Source organism: Dendropsophus ebraccatus, chromosome 1 (genome assembly GCF_027789765.1).
Source record: "Dendropsophus ebraccatus isolate aDenEbr1 chromosome 1, aDenEbr1.pat, whole genome shotgun sequence".
Taxonomy (NCBI): Eukaryota; Metazoa; Chordata; class Amphibia; order Anura; family Hylidae; genus Dendropsophus; species Dendropsophus ebraccatus.
In genome coordinates this window covers 75,907,468-75,925,014 of record NC_091454.1, presented here as the reverse complement: position 1 = coordinate 75,925,014, position 17,547 = coordinate 75,907,468, and the positions used below count along the sequence as shown (strand labels likewise).

At 40.7% G+C, this 17,547-nt stretch overlaps 1 protein-coding gene across 1 annotated transcript in view; it reads left to right on the top strand.

The window, feature by feature from the left end:
- LOC138783007 (uncharacterized) overlaps positions 1-17,547 on the top strand; it is a 182,556-nt gene that overhangs the window by 10,050 nt on the left and 154,959 nt on the right. The window lies entirely within an intron of this gene.

Sequence of the window (17,547 nt, the reverse complement as noted above, 5' to 3'; positions counted from 1 at the left end):
ATCCCAAACTAAAATAATGAGCAAACACCAGTCATTGCACTAAGGGGAGGCCAGACAACTAAATGACGTCCATTATTTTAAAACGGAGCTAAAAAAAAGTATGAACATAGCCTATCTGTGTAAAATGTGCAGCAAAAGAGTTGGATAGTGCTGTGGACTTTGCCGTTGCATTGAAAGATTGTTATTATCAATTGTTATGAATTACGTTTTACTGACTAAATACGTTACTGATATTACTATTTAGCTGCAGATTTGCACCATTTGAATTGCATATGAAACCCACAAAACTCAGCAAATCACAACAAAATGTACTTGGTCTGCAACCTACACTAACATTCATGCAGCATTTGTATTCAATATGTGGGTGTTTAGTGTAGATTTTACACTAAAAATCCATAGCAAATCGACCACATCTATACTTGCTTATAAGTTTGTAAACCCGCTTTTGTAGGCCCAGATTTATCTGTCTGCTTTTTTCCCACAGCAATCAATCACAGCTCAGGTTTAATATGATGATGGTGACCTGTGGTAAAATAAAACCTGAGCTGTGATTGGTAGCTGTTCAAAGTACCACACAATGTGGTTTTTAGGCAGCTTGATAAATCTGGGCCATAGAGAGAGATTTATCAAACATGGTTTAAAGGGAAACTGGCTCAGTAGCAACCAATGAGATGCCACCTTACATTTTCCAAAGAGTCTGTGTGAAATGAAAAGTTAAATCTGATTGGTTGCTAGGGGCAACTGAGCCAGTTTCCCTTTACACCATGTTTAATAAATCTCCCCCATAGTGTCTAGTCTAAGTTTGCACTTTATAACTTACTTTAGTTCATGGCATCACAAATTTAAGCCATGCCCCTTTTCCACCCATACCACATACCACACCCCTTTCATAAGTTATGCCCTTATCCTCTCAAACCACACCTCTTTTCTTATAAGTTATGCCCCACCCACCCTTATCTCACAAGCCTTGCCCGTTTTCACTCATACCATACCTCCTTTTTTATGAGCCACGCCCCTTTGGCAGGTAAAAAATAACTTTTTTCTCTTTTTGGTGCAGTTTGCACTTAGAAAATGTTTTTGATTTGCTCCACACCTCAATGCTGGCACATTTAAAACCAAACAGCCTTAGTAAATCTGGGCCAATGTCTGAGATCTGGCACCAAAAGTTGATGCAGTTCATATAAGAAAGTTAGCGCAGGAGTTTATTCACTGCAATGAAACCTAGAAAACCTAATTAGTTCTCAACTTGTAATACAGATGCATAAACATTACGGCATACCTTTTGTTGTGGTCTGCTGATGGGCTTGACAAGATGTACCACAGAAGAAACATTCCTGTGGCTTGACCTAAATGTCCACCTCACAGGTGTTTAGTGCAGCTTCTCTGCCACCAATGGGGCTAGTCATAATTAACATAGTGTGCCGATGACAGTGATGCATGTGTTTGCACTTTGTTAAGTAGGTTATTCAATAGACTAATCTGTCTTTGTATGCACAACTCAGTGTATCTGTTATAATAGGGCCAAATAGATTACAAAACTGGACATTATTTTGTTTGTGCTATCCATCAAAAAGTCAAAACAGTTCTATTTATGTTTCAATGCACAACTGATAGCAATAAGGTACAGGAAGGAAGAGAACTGGAAATAAAATGTATGCTGATAAAGTTAGCATATGCAGTCAAATCTGTTTATATGCATTCTATTACTTATTTACAAAAAAAAAATTTCATATTTTTCCCTTAGCTCATTACAAGTACCTATTTAAGAAATGATAATTGTAGATAATGGATTGTTTTAACATCAAATAAAAATTTGGTGTATTTATTGTGTAGTGTAGTCCACTATTAAAGAATAATTTAAAGGTCTTGAATATACCTATTTTACTTGATGTAACATTTATGAGTTGTTATCATTGACTGATTCTTCTGTAGTTTTAATGGCCTCACACTAGCATACCAAGACACCTTTTCTTCCATTTTACGATATTACTCTTAAACTCCCTTACTCCAGGACTGTTAGTACAAGAAGATGCCCTTAGAGCTCATGTAATCCCGAAGGAAAGGTTTTATTGCATTGCCAAAACTATAGGCCAGTCTCTCTACATCATGTCTCTTCCATGTCCCTTCCCACTATCCTGCTTTCAACTTATACAGGAAAGGCCTTTGATGTATTCAGATGAGCCCTCCTCCCCCTTGTCCATATAGGTCTTGGACTAAATATGACACTGTGGATAGACTCTTGTCCCTATCCCTTTACAACATTCTCTCCTTTTCCAATATGCAACAGCACCCATCAAAACTTGCCCTCTCTTCCCTGTTCTTCATTCTTGACCTGGAACCCCTACTTCACCATATCAGGAGGAATATCTCAGGAGTCATATTATCTCCTGTTCTTTGTCTCCAAGTCTATCCTCTCCCTTCCTAACTTCTACTTATCTATATAAATAAGTTGTTTGACATCACTGTTGCTAGAGCTTATCTTCATAAATCAGTTGTTTGACATCACTATTGCTAGAGCATGCATCTTAGCACTGTGGAGACATCTGTACCCCCCCCCCCCCTCTCATTTTTTTTTTTTTTTACATCTGTGGATTCAGCTAATGAAAGAAATATTGAGCATGGAAGACCTTATGGCAGAATAACACTATTGCCATGACTACTTTTACTGAACCTGGTATTAGTGGGTTCAGTGTCAGGACTCTGGGATACTAGTCCCTTTCCTCAAATTAGACCCTGATCGGATAAGAACACCCCCCCCCCTCCTTTTTGTTTCCCCTGTCCCGCCACAATCTAGTTTACACTTTCTTCCAATTTATTCACTAATATAAAGATTTCACAGTTCGCAGTTGATGTAGTCCCAAAGGTTTGGTGGACACTGCAATTTGTGATTTTTTTGTGAGATGTACAACCTTAATTTTAAGATTTAAGATTTTAAAAGAGCGATATGTAAAGCATGGATAGAACAGTATAAACATACCTGGAGTGATGAAGCGGCTACAGTTCTAAATGCCAACCAGTGGCTTTACCACTTTATAACCCAATAGTCTCTCAGTGTTTTGTAATATTTGGCCGTTTTTGTTATTTACTGATACTTTGGGGGAGATTTATCAAACTGGTGTAAAGTAAAATTGTCTTAGTTACCCCTAGCAACCAATCAGATTACACTTTTTCTTTGAAAAATGAAAGGTGGAATCTGATTGGTTGCTAGGGGCAACTAAGACAATTCTACTTTACACCATATTTGATAAATCTCCCCCTTTGTGTCTTTATTTTCTAAATACATGTTTTTTTTCATATTTATTACCTTTAAAAGAAACTAAATTCATGTGGCTGATTGACAAACATATCTGTGACATTACTTTGGTCTAAACAGTACTACCCCAGGGACCTTCCAATCCCACCAGTGACTAGTCATAATGAGATATTAGACAGAGACAGATTATAATATAGGGGTCTTAGCTGGAAGACATTTTTTGTGTTGCTCTGTATATTGTTCCCATTCATCCTGTTAGAAAAAAAAAACCTTTTCTGATCGATAATCCCTTAAGGCTACTAATAATACTGCACTTGGTCTGGGCCTGGAGGCAAGAATACCAATTTTTTGTCTTGCATAATAAGCATTAAAATAATCTGTTCTCTGATCTTATTATATCCATCCATCTTTGCCATTGTTAAATAAATTGCATAGAAGTGTTTCAGCACACATCAATAGCAGTGTTCTGTCTGATATATACTATGCCACCCTTTAATTTAGCTTTTATGTTCATCACAATGTATTTATTTAGTTTGAATATGTCAAGTTATACTGATTCAAGACTGACATTTTATATTTCTTTACTTATATAGTGATATTTTTAGGTGTCAAGGTTAATTGAAAAAGAAAATGGAAGTGTATTTTTATATATACAAAAGAAATATATTTAATATATAAAATAATGATATTCTAGTCATTTTGCTGGCAAGATCACCAGAGTTAGTGCAACTGGTTTGACATCCATACTCCCTCACTGCCAGGGTCAGACTCCCTTTGTTTTCCTTCTCTGAACCCAGCTATTGTGATGTCAGGGTTCCTGTTTAAAATGAAAATTCTAAGCGTTATAAAGAGCCTCAAGACTGTGCTATAACAGTTTCTACGGATGTTATTTGATACTCAAAACAACGGCCTTTGTTTAAAGTATCAAACAACAGCCAAAAAAAAACGTCATGTGAACATAGCCTAAGAGTATGTGCACACTTCCGAAAAGCGACGTAAAAGCTGTTGCGGAATCCGTGGCTCGCAGACTACGGCAGGCGCACACATCTCCGCCCGTGTCATAGACTCCATTCTATGCATGGGCGGATTCCTGGACAGGGCCCCGCATACATACCCGTTCCTGCATGTCCCTTTCCTGCTGCGGAGATCTGGCTGTGGCTCATCTGCGCACTCAATATGAAAATAAGCGAAGATGAGTCCGATGGTAATAGGAAATCACTGGAGCCCGGGTGAAAGGTTCCCTTTAAAACATCTACATACTCGTGCACTGCCCTGTCCAGGGGTGGGGTGGCTTCGGGGTAGGGGGGTGTGTTGACAAGTTCCCTTTAAGTGGCTCATTATTGTACCATACTGTATATTGGAAGTTTCTGTGTTGGGAAAATGGTATGTAAAAAAATATTTCCATTTGGAGAAAAACTTTTTATACATCTTTCTATTATGAATAAAAAAAAAGACCTTTAGTTTCTATTCCATCGTGCATGTTCTTAACATACATTTTTGTTCACCAGTAGCACTATATGAATAATCCTTGTAGTGTGTTCGCTTAAAGAAAGACATGGATGGTCCAAGTTCAAGTCCTGGAAAAGCAGGTGTTAGCAGGTGGCACACCCACTGGCCAGACCCTCTTAATATATTGCTGTAGTCCTGCCATAAGGATTTTTATTGAGATACAGGTCTCTATAACATTTCTCACAATTTTTCAATCGTGGCTCTATACACTGCTTTCCAACCATCAAGTATCTTTTTTGAGACCCAAGGGTCCTCCAATTCTGTTTCTAATGCTTTTAATAGCATACAGTAGCACAAACTTTTTTTATGTTATTTTTTTGTGGATTGCGCTGTTGTCTTTTATTTATGTTTTGATCTTGTTTTCACATTAATTAATTTTATTTTCATCACACATTGTGCATTTTTTTTTTAAACTTTTATCGCTGATTTCCCCTGTAACTGGAGCTGTCATATTGCTACAGCTCAAGCAACTACCTGGCTCCCATTGCTGGGATAAAAAAACAGGAACCCTTATGGTAATAACTCTCTGCCATTTCACTATAAAGTCTTAAAGTCTTCCCTCCAGCAGCTGCAGACTTTGCAAGGACATTCAGAATTGTCCTTACAGAGTCACTTTAAAACCAATTACACATTATTAGTCATTTAGCAGTCAGCAAGTGGTTAAAAATCAATATTTAAACTCATCTGATAACAAAAGGAGCTGCTACACTTCTCCAAACTTCCCTGTGTCAGCTGGGTCCATAGTCATAGGAGAATATAGTCAGCCAAATTGCTCAACTTACTGCTTAGTGATGTTAATGTTGAGTGTCCCAAGTCTCCATGTAGGCATAGCTCAAGTGTGTTTGTTTTGGAATAGTAGTCACTGACGTGTGAAAGTATATTTATTGCTTTCAAGTTTTAAAGGGAAACTAACAGCAAGTTAGAAGAACCTAACCTGCTGCTCCCTTCCTATAGAGCAGGGGACACTGAGAAAGAAAGGGAATTTTCTCACCTTCACTTTCAGCGCTGTTTTTGTGAAATCTTGTGTATTATTTATATGTAACTTATATGTTACATTTTGGTGCACTGGGGGCAGCATTACAGCCTCTGGTGCACCAATCCACTTGTCTCTTCTTATACATATTGAAGTCGTGCTCTGCAGTGATATCTCTCACCACTTAAGACTGATGAATGAATATTCATGAAGAGAGGCAGGCTGGTGGGTGGATTGGTGCACCAAGGTCTGTAGCCTCACCCTCAGTGCACCAAGATGTCTAATTAACATATTAATAATACAAAGGATTACAGGAAAGGTAAGAAAACGCCCTTCTTCCTCAGTATCCATTGCTCCATGGGAATGTAACAGCCCTTTACATTCTTCTAACCTGCTGTTAGTTTCCCTTTGAGGTCATCCATTTTCTTTTTACTGATTTTTACACCTTTTCTATTTTTTCTATCATGTTTCTGGCGCTGAAGAAGTGAATGAGATTATTTCTGCCTCTTTTGTCTTTCTCTATGTGTAGTATAGACATAGAGGGAAATTTATTAAGGGTTTTGCACCTATTTTTGAATGAATAATTGGATTTTTTGCCTATTTTTGGTCTAAGTTCTATTTATGAAGCAGTTTTCGTCCGGTGAATATTTTTTAGATGCAACCTTTTTAAAAATCTGCCTGTTTTGAGTATTCACCAAAGAGTTCGCATACTAGCACCGGGATTAGCACCCAATTTATCATTTGCGATTTTTTTAAAAAAGTCTCACAAACAGGTGCAGGCCTACGTCTGGTCAGTACCAGGTGAATATGCTTGCGCTATTTTTGCTTTTTTGCCACTTGTTCTGCAACTCTTTACTTAGATACATTCACTATGTATATATCATAAATTAGTCACAAGATATTGGAACAAAATATACAACAATCCTCATTAGAATAATCACACAAATGACTCTCTTTAGTAAATGTCCTTCATAGTTTGTTTAAACCCTATAACATTTTCCTGACAACAACCTTCTATGTTTCTATGGTTCGGTACAGTATGTTTTTCTCTTAACACATTTGTTTCTGATATTTAAATGTATGTTGTTTAAATTTATAGTTTATTCTCAGTTTTCCACACTATAACATTATAGAGTAGATATAGCTGTAATAACTGCCACAGCCCTTGTTTATGGGAGACAATAAAAGAGCAGTTGTTGGCTACACATACATCTAATAACATGAACTGCTATACTTCAATGTAAACGGAGCAGTGTGTGTACTATGTACTATGTACTTATGTTTACATGATCGTCTATTGAAGTATTTGTGTCTTCTGTCAACAGATTCTGCTTAACTGACTGTATCAATAATAGACTAGTCATAATGTGATAGCTAGCGCTATTCATTTATTATGTAACAGTACATGTAACTGTTGTCTTGCAAACTAATGAAGAATTGATGATAACATGTAGGCAGGTGTTTAAACACCTCTTACAAGTCCTACCTGTCATAAAGCTGCATACAATGCTGCAACAATTAAAAATACAGAAACTAGGACACCTTTTGATAATTTCATATTTTCCATTCAAGCATGTACATAGCAAGACTCCAATCCCTCTTGTTTATTATATTGTCATGCAGTGTTGATCCAAAATAAGGTAAGAACAAAGGCACCTATAAATGGGCAAAGATACTCCACTTTAACCCCAACTGTGCGGAAGAAAATATAGCTGTTCTAGCTTTAAAATGCAGCTTTTGTACTTTTAATAAGCTGTCATGCTTTTTCTAAATAATAAGTACCAACAATCCTAGTTAGCAGACACATGGGTGGACATAGAACAGGCTTGAGCTGCAAAAGGCATGGGTTGGGTGGATACGACCACGCTGGGTCAGTTCCATGCACAAGCCCCTGTTTGATCCCATAGGACTCATGCACGGAGCCGACTTGGTGTGGTCGTATCCATGGATACCTGAACTTCCAGCTGCAGGAGCAACTGCACATATGTTTGGTAAGCAAATTTCATAGCAGATACCCTTTAACAACAGTTTCCCTACTTGGTGTAAGGGATGCCTGTGGTGTATTGCATTACTGAAAACTGTTTCTATTCAGATAATCGAATATGACAATTGCCCAATTAGGCTCATGTGTACCATAGGATTTTCTACAATGTGAAATTACAAGTAAAAAAATTGTCAAAGAATCCAAAGTAGCATCCTCGGCATTATGTGACCAAATAAGTCAACCAATCTGAGTGGTTTATATGAACTGTTATATATTTCCTGTCAGCTCTAATTAGATCCCAGTTTCATAAGCCATTTATTCATAAGCCTCTTCCGCAATGCAAGTTGGCCTGCTGATCCAGCACTTGTGCTGTAACACATTTGTTACAGATGCCCTGGAGTGATATTGCACAACCTCAGTGTGTATACCCCTGGAAGAGAAGGGAACAATTTCAGGCGCAGTGCAGTGGAGACCTATGAAGAATTATGGAGGGTGGGCATAATGGTGCACTTAAAGGGTTATTCCACCCAAAGTGCTATAAAACAATGAAATGCTTCCAAACCTAGCTGGTCTAACCAAGTCTCCCTGAGTATTTTGAGCCATCTCCCATCTTTCTAGATGCCACTGTTCCAAGTTTTTCTAAAAGCCAGAATATATGCAAGATGGCATTGGCTGGGAAACTACATCTCCCAGCATGTATTGCACCTCAGAGCCAACTGCCAAGTATCTACCTCATCTTGTAGTATCTGCCCACCACTGGCTAAGTCAGCACTGGGCGTATCCGCAGTGGATTTCTCGCTGCGTATTCGCAGCGAGATCCACTGCAGATCTGTGCCATGTACACTCTATGCGCAGACAAACTCGCAGCAGGATGGACATCCCACTGCGAGTATGTCCGCAGACCTCCCCGTTAACCCCCTGCTGCCGGAGCGTATACTTCACCTGCTGCCTGCTCCTGCTTGCTTCGGTGGCTCCCGGCGTCTTCACGTCCTTGGTCAGGTGCTCACTAATTGGTGGGATGTCAGTAGTGGGCGGGGCTACAAATGAGGGGTTACAGCTTGCCTGGCAACAGAAGAGACAGATCATGTAACTTTGGTCTCAGTAGGGAAGGGGAGGATAGAGGATTGAAGACTAGGAAGTGGACCAGTTGGACCAGAAAGTGAGCATGTTCAGTAGCTTTAGAGTGTAATTCGGGATGTACAGCAGACAAACAGTCCAATTTATGTAATAGAAACCTATTACAAATAGCTTAGATTATGAGTAGGATTTAAAAGGGATAAATTTTATTAAGCTGAGTACCCCTGTAAGGACTAGTTTTCAATTCCTGTACAGTAAAATAGGTATTTATAATCTAATTAACATTTTTTAAGTGTGTGTACACGAATTGGCTGTTTTTCTATAGACATTAATGGAATACATTATTAGACTATGGGTATATTCACAAAACTTTTTTAAAGGTGAAAATACGGTCAAATTTTAATAATCACAGTTGTAAATAATATTCATGATCATTATTTAAGCCTGTAATTATTAAAATATGGCCGCATTTTGCTTTTATTTCTTTTGTGTGTGTGAACCTAGCCTAATTCTAAGTCCTGTATGTGACAGAAGAAACAATGTTGTAAACTTAACTTCCCCAAGTACATGTATTTACTCTGTGGACTGTATTGTGCAAAAAGTAAATAGCAAGTAATCATCACTCTATGCTCCGTATGCCCTTGATGATCATTGTTGGTGGGCAAACCAGGCTACCTAGGGATCATATTAAAATAGATGAATAACATGTCTGGCATGTCATTGTCTGACATATTGCTGTTTTAGAAGAGATGTGAAAGTATATTATGCTATATATTTATTTTTAAAGAAAACCTTATTGTTTGGTTTATTTGCAGTAACACTGAACAATTTGTTCTTTAATAGATGTCAAATGGTGAAACTAGTATTTTTTGTGCTAATTTACCTGTTTGTTCCCCTATGTATTCTTTATGAATTAGAATGACGTAAAACTACATTTTGTTTGCTTGGAAAAGACACCTGTGGGGTTAATGTGGCTGGAATAACTTGAGCAAACTGCTCGCAGAAAATAACATTTGCATGTGTTTAGAAAGGTTCATATTTGCCTGCTTCAGTGACATTGTAAGGAACTGGAAAAGAGGACATTTCAACCTGCTGTCTATAGAAGCACCGTCTCCATGGATCCAAACATAACACATGGTTGTTGTCCTATTTAGTTGTGTAAGGAAGAAAAAGGGTAGGAATATGTTCGGACCTGCTGCATAGTGCCCCATAGATACAGCTTATGAAAAAACATCATATGTGCCGTCCGATACTTGTTTAAAGGGCTTTAAATTACAACTTTATAAAGCTTTGGTGTGCCTTCCTCTGGAGTATGCTGTTCAGTTCTGGGCACCGATTAATAGAAAGGATGGCCTACAGTTGGAAAAGGTACTAAAGGACATGGAGCATCTTGGTTATAATAAAAGATTAAATTATTGAAATGTGCTTAGTCTTGAGAAGAGACATTTAAGGGAAAATATAGTCAACTTGCCCGTATATATGCCCGTATATACATATATATGCCCGTACAACAACAGTCTACCTAAGCAGGGGCGTAGCTGTCTCTTGGGCCCTGGTGCAAGAGGTCAACTTGGGCCCCCCCTCCCCCTTACCACATACTGACTAACACAACCGCTGCTACTGAATAAAATCCTCTGTACATAGACCAATATCACCTCATCCAGTCATATAGAGGTGGCCCCAGCTCTACACAGGCTCTATACACCATATGCAATACAGTGCAAATATATCAGGTGACTCACAGGGGACGTCTTCTCTGATCGGAGTTCTTCCCTTTTCATCTTCTCCATCTGCCCAGGGCCATTATGAGAACTTTTTGGAGCCACGAATCCACAGAATCTGCCAGACAGACATATTAGGCTCCTCACACTGACACCATCCTCATCTCTCTACAAACTGCACATCTGTATTGGCCCCTTTACACCCTCATTTAGTGGGTAGCCTGACTCTATGTGACTCCCTTATAGTACATATCCCCCTATTGTATACACCCCCTGTGTAGTCCACCTTATAGATGGCCCCCCAATGTTTCCCCCTTATAGATGGCCCCCTGTGTTGTCCCTATTATAGATGCCCCCCATGTTATCCCCCATATAGATTGCCCCCATGTTATCAACCATATAGATGCCCCCCATTTTATCCCCCTTACAGATGCCCCCCATGTTGTCCCCTCCTCCTGCCCCTCCATGATCATACTACTACCCCTTTCATCCTCCTGCCCCTCCATCATCATACTACAACCACCTCCACCATAATACTACTACCCCTTCATCCTCCTGCCCTTTCATCATCATACCACTTCACCCCTCATCATCCTCTTGTTCCATCATCATCATACCACTACATCCTCATCATCCTCTTGTTCCATCATCATCATACCACTACATCCTCATCATCCTCTTGTTCCTTCATCATCATACCACTACACCCCTCATCATCCTCTTGTTTCATCATCATACCACTACACCCCCCATCATCCTCTTGTTCCATCATCATCATCATCATCATACCACTACATCCTCATCATCTTCTTGTTCCATCATCATACCACTACACCCCCCATCATCCTCTTGTTCCATCATCATCATCATACCACTACATCCTCATCATCTTCTTGTTCCATCATCATACCACTACACCCCTCATCATCCTCTTGTTCCATCATAATCCTCTTGTTCCTTCATCATCATACCACTACACCCCCCATCATCCTCTTGTTCCATCATCATCATACCACTACATCCTCATCATCCTCTTGTTCCTTCATCATCATACCACTACACCCCTCATCATCCTCTTGTTCCATCATCATACCACTACACCCCTCATCCTCCTCTTGTTCCATCATCATCATACCACTACATTCCCATCATCCTCTTGTTCCATCATCATCATACCACTACACCCCTCATCATCCTCTTGTTCCATCATCATACCACTACATCCCCATCATCCTCGTTCCATCATCATCATACCACTACACCCCTCATCATCCTCTTGTTCCATCATCATACCACTACATCCCCATCATCCTCGTTCCATCATCATCATCATCATACCACTACACCCCTCATCATCCTCTTGTTCCATCATCATCATACCACTACACCCCCATCATCCTCTTGTTCCATCATCATACCACTACACTCCTCATCCTCCTCTTGTTCCATCATCATCATACCACTACATTCCCATCATCCTCTTGTTCCATCATCATCATACCACTACACCCCTCATCATCCTCTTGTTCCATCATCATACCACTACATCCCCATCATCCTCGTTCCATCATCATCATACCACTACACCCCTCATCATCCTCTTGTTCCATCATCATACCACTACACCCCCATCATCCTCTTGTTCCATCATCATCATCATCATACCACTACACCCCTTATCATCCTCTTGTTCCATCATCATCACCATCATACCACTACACCCCATCATCCTCTTGTTCCTTCATCATCATCATCATCATCATCATACCACTACACCCCTCATCTTCCTCTTGTTCCATCATCATCATCATCATACTACACCCCTCATCATCCTCTTGTTCCATCATCATACCACTACACCCCCCATCCTCTTGTTCCATCATCATCATACCACTACACCCCTCATCATCCTCTTGTTCCATCATCATCATACCACTACACCCCCATCATCCTCTTGTTCCATCATCATCATACCACTACACCTCTCATCATCCTCTTGTTCCATCATCATACCACTACACCCCTCATCCTCCTCTTGTTCCATCATCATCATACCACTACACCACCATCATCCTCTTGTTCCATCATCATGATACCACTACACCCCTCATCATCCTCTTGTTCCATCATCATACCACTACATCCCCATCATCCTCGTTCCATCATCATCATACCACTACACCCTTCATCATCCTCTTGTTCCTTCATCATCATACCACTACACCCCCATCATCCTCTTGTTCCTTCATCATCATACCACTACATCCCCATCATCCTCGTTCCATCATCATCATACCACTACACCCCCCATCATCCTCTTGTTCCATCATCATCATACCACTACATCCTCATCATCCTCTTGTTCCATCATCATCATCATACCACTACACCCCTCATCATCCTCTTGTTCCATCATCATCATCATACCACTACACCCCCATCATCCTCTTGTTCCTTCATCATCATACCACTACACCCCTCATCATCCTCTTGTTCCATCATCATCATACCACTACACCCCCCATCATCCTCTTGTTCCTTCATCATCGTCATCATCATCATACCACTACACCCCTCATCTTCCTCTTGTTCCATCATCATCATCATACTACTACACCCCCATCATCCTCTTGTTCCTTCATCATCATACCACTACACCCCATCATCCTCTTGTTCCATCATCATCATACCACTACACCCCCATCATCCTCTTGTTCCTTCATCATCATACCACTACACCCCTCATCTTCCTCTTGTTCCATCATCATCATCATACCACTACACCCCCATCATCCTCTTGTTCCATCATCATCATACCACTACACCCCCATCATCCTCGTTCCATCATCATCATACCACTACACCCCTCATCATTCTCTTGTTCCATCATCATACCACTACACCCCCATCATCCCCTTAAAAACAAAAAAATCTATACTCACCTGCATGATTTCTGTAGCCCCCAGGTCAGACGCGCTGGCGGGCTTCCCCCGGCGGGAGGCGGGGCTTAGCGCGGAGGGGGCGGAGCTTCGCGGGACCTGTTTTTTTCTTAACGCGATGCTCCCTGCGCTGGAAGTACTTCCCCGCCCCCTCCGCACACAGAGCTCCCTGGGGGCCGCAAGACAGCCGGGGGGCCCTGCCTCTTGTGATCGCAAGCAAAACATTGCTTGCGGTCACAAGAAGGAGTGGGAGGCGGGCAGTGCAGTGGTAAGGGGGAGCCTCGCGGGCCCCCCCTTGGTAGCGGCCCGGTCGCGGCGGCGACCCCTGCGACCGCGGTCGCTACGCCACTGTACCTAAGATAGATAGATAGATAATTAATATAATAAGCATTCAGACCTCTTTTGCCTGTGTCTGTGTTTTTATTCCCATAACAAAAAAAAACCTTTATTTGGGCAGTTATTAGTGTGAAGGGGCCTACTGTTCCCATGGCCCTACCACCTCTACACCTCACTGTGCTGTGTTCCTACCCCTTTTCATCATTAGCAGGGTGCACTGTACATATAGCCCACTGAAGTGTAAGGCTATGTTCCCACAACGTTTTTTTTAGCTCCATTTAAAATTACTTCTGTTATTTTGAGTCTAAAATAACGGACGTTTTTCGAAGCCTGGCATCCCCTTAGTGCAATAATGGGTGTTTGCACATTATTTTAGTTTGGGATTACTAATTGCCATTTGGTTATGGGTTAATTGAAAAATCCATTGAATTTAACCTCTTACGGACATATGACGTACCCGTACGTCATATGTCCTCATTAGCACTTCAATGCGGGGCTGCGCGGCGACCCCGCTTTGAAGCGTTGCGTTCCCAGGTGCCGCGTGTAGCCCGTGCCCGCTAATTAGCCGTGCCCGCTAATTAGCCGTGCCCGCTAATTAGCTAATCGGAGGCAGCTGTCAAAGTTGACAGCTGCCTCCGATTACCGGAGGCAACCTTTCCCTGGGGTCTAGTGGGGGAGATTGCTCCTCCGGGACGTTGTCCCGGAGGAGCGATCTCCCTGTCTGATGCCGGCCGGGGACTCATCCAAGATGGCGCCGTCCCCGGATCGGCACTCGTTTGTTTCCGGCTGCAACAGCCGAAAGCAGACGAGTGCCTATCTCATTGATCTTTGCTGTATATCTATACAGCAAAGATCTCAATGAGAGATCAAGGTATATATACTAGAAGTCCCAGGTTTTAAATAAAAGTAAACAAATAAATAAATAAACATGTTTGGTATCGCCGCGTGCGTAATCGCCCAAACTATTAATTAATCACATTCCTGATCTCGCATGGTAAACGGCGTCAGCGCCAAAAAATCCCAAAGTGCAAAATTGCGCATTTTTGGTAGCATCAAATCCAGAATTTTTTTTATAAAAAGCGATCAAAAAGTCGTATATGCGCAATCAAGATACCGATAGAAAGAACGCATCATGACGCAAAAAATGACACCTGACACATAGACCCATAGACCCAAGAATAAAAGCGTTATAAGCCTGGGAATGGAGCGATTTTAAGGAACGTATATTTGTTAACAATGGTTTGAATTTTTTATAGGCCATCAGATACAATATAAGTTATACATGTTATATATCGTTTTAATCGTAACGACTTGAGGAACATGCATAACAAGTCAGTTTTACCCCAGGGCGAATGGCGTAAAAACACAGTTCCCCCCAAATAAAAGAAATGCGTTTTTTTTTTCAATTTCACCACACATTGAATTTTTTTTCTGGTTTCGTAGTGTACCAAATGCAAAAATTCAGCCTGTCATTGCAAAGTACAATTAGTGACGCAAAAAATAAGGGCTCATGTCGGTTTCTAGGTGGAAAAATGCAAGTGCTATGGCCTTTTAAACACAAGGAGGAAAAACCGAAAACGCAAAAACGAAAATGGGCCCCTTCCTTAAAGGGTTAATAGTAAAAACTGAGAAAGAACAGTGACAAAAGAAAAACTGTGTGTGAACAACTAATAAAAAACGTCCACTATTTTCAAAAACCGTTCAAAATTAATGTTCATGTTCATTATTTTGACGTCCGCTGCAAAAACGTCCGTTTTTCAATGCATTGTGTGCATAGGACGTCTGTCTTCCCATTGACTTCAATGCAATTGCATTGAAGTCAGGTAAATTGCTGCAAAAACGGAAGTTTTTTTAAATAGCGAAATCGGACGTTTTTTTCTCCATTTTTGATGTTGTGTGAACATAGCCTAATGGTGCTAGGGCTTCGGGACCCCGATGCTCCTCCTCCTTGATGCTATACACTGCCCAAAAAACTGTGATTTTTATGAAAATAAAAACACAGGCAACAAAGGTTTGTTCTAATAAATATATAACAAATACAATTTTACTCCGCAAGTATGAATGTTCATACTCTAATTGATTTGATGTACCTATTTTTGTCTTATTTAACTATTTTTATCCTTGCAATGATGCAACTAATTGATGATTAGAAAAGTTTGACAAGCACAACCTTCTAAGACCAGGATCAACTCAGCCGATGGGGACAGCAATATTAAGGGATTGGTGCTTCTTCTTTAGAAAGTCCTGCTGGTGGTGACTTTTGCCATTAATAAATAGTGATAGTAACTGCACATGGATTTACTTTATTTCCTCATTTCTGTAGTTTAGTGTAATTGTTTATTCAGGCTTATATTTATATTTTTAAGTGGGTAAAAACAGAAAAAGGAATACTATATTTCATTGTAACCACCATGGGGGGTGCATTCATTCTTTGTGTACATAGTGATCTACACCCACAACTTATCAATGTAGTTTATCAGGTGTTTTATACGTGGCCTATTCTTATGACATTTCCCTATGCACACATGACATTTGTATAATGAGTCAGTTAAGAGAGCCCTCATACTGATAAGTGAGGAAATCAACACTTTTTCAACACTTTTTTTTTTCAAAATGAAACTTGCAGACGTCTACCGATGTCTGATAGCAAATATTAACTACATACCAAAGTGACTGTAAAAGGCCCTATTCCACCGAACGATTATCGTCCGTATCTGGCCGATATCGGCCGTTACGGCAGATAATTGTCCCGTGGAATAGAGGGCAATGATCAGCCAACATCGTTCATGTTGAAAAACATGTTGGAAAACAAGCGACTGTGACAGCAGCGATCTGCTGCCGTCGCTCCATGGAATAGGAGCGGCGGCCACAGACCGCCAATATCCTCTATGGCATGGGTCTCCAAACTGCGGCCCTCCAGCTGTTGCAATACTACATTTCCCATCATGCCGAGACAGCCAAATCCAAAGCTTTAGCTGTCCGGGCATGATGGGAATTGTGGTTTTGCAACAGCTGGAGGGCCGCAGTTTGGTGACCCATGCTCTATGGGCTGCCTGGACGATTAAGCGATCACCCGGGCAGCTCCCCGTAGCCCTTCCAGTACTCACCCGCTTGCTGCCGACAAGCGGAATAGCGGCGGCAGCGAGCGGGGAAGGGGGAGCAAACAAGCACTGACAGCGCTCGTTTGCTTCTCTGCATTGCCCCGTGGAATAGGGGCTTAAGCGGCGCTATCTCACTGTATAAAATAATATTTCACTCTATCTATCTATTCATCCATCTTTTACCTACTAGATGTAAGGGATGCCCATGGAGTAGTACCATGCAGAAAATGTTTTCACACCCTACTAATAGGCAATTATAACATTACAAATATATTAATGTGTGACTGAAACAACTATTTACGTATGCAATCATAACATTCCATATACGTTTTTGAAAGTTGTGCGACCCAGAGCCTAGAATTTAAAAACTCACTTGTCACAGTATAGGCATGATAACACGTACAGTACATATGCCTGGTACCTATCCACCCTTAAAGACCTTTACTATGCACACATTCCTAGTTGGCTATAGCCAATTCAGTTACACTGTGCAGTCAGAGAAGGGGGAAGAGATATACTGTATTCACAGCATAGCCCAGTAATGCTTTTTCATCCCCTAAACACTAGGCACAATATCAAGTCCTAAATTAACCTCTTAGTAACAAGCCATACTTTTTTTTTTTGTGTTCACTCTGGGGCTCCTGTGTTTGGAGT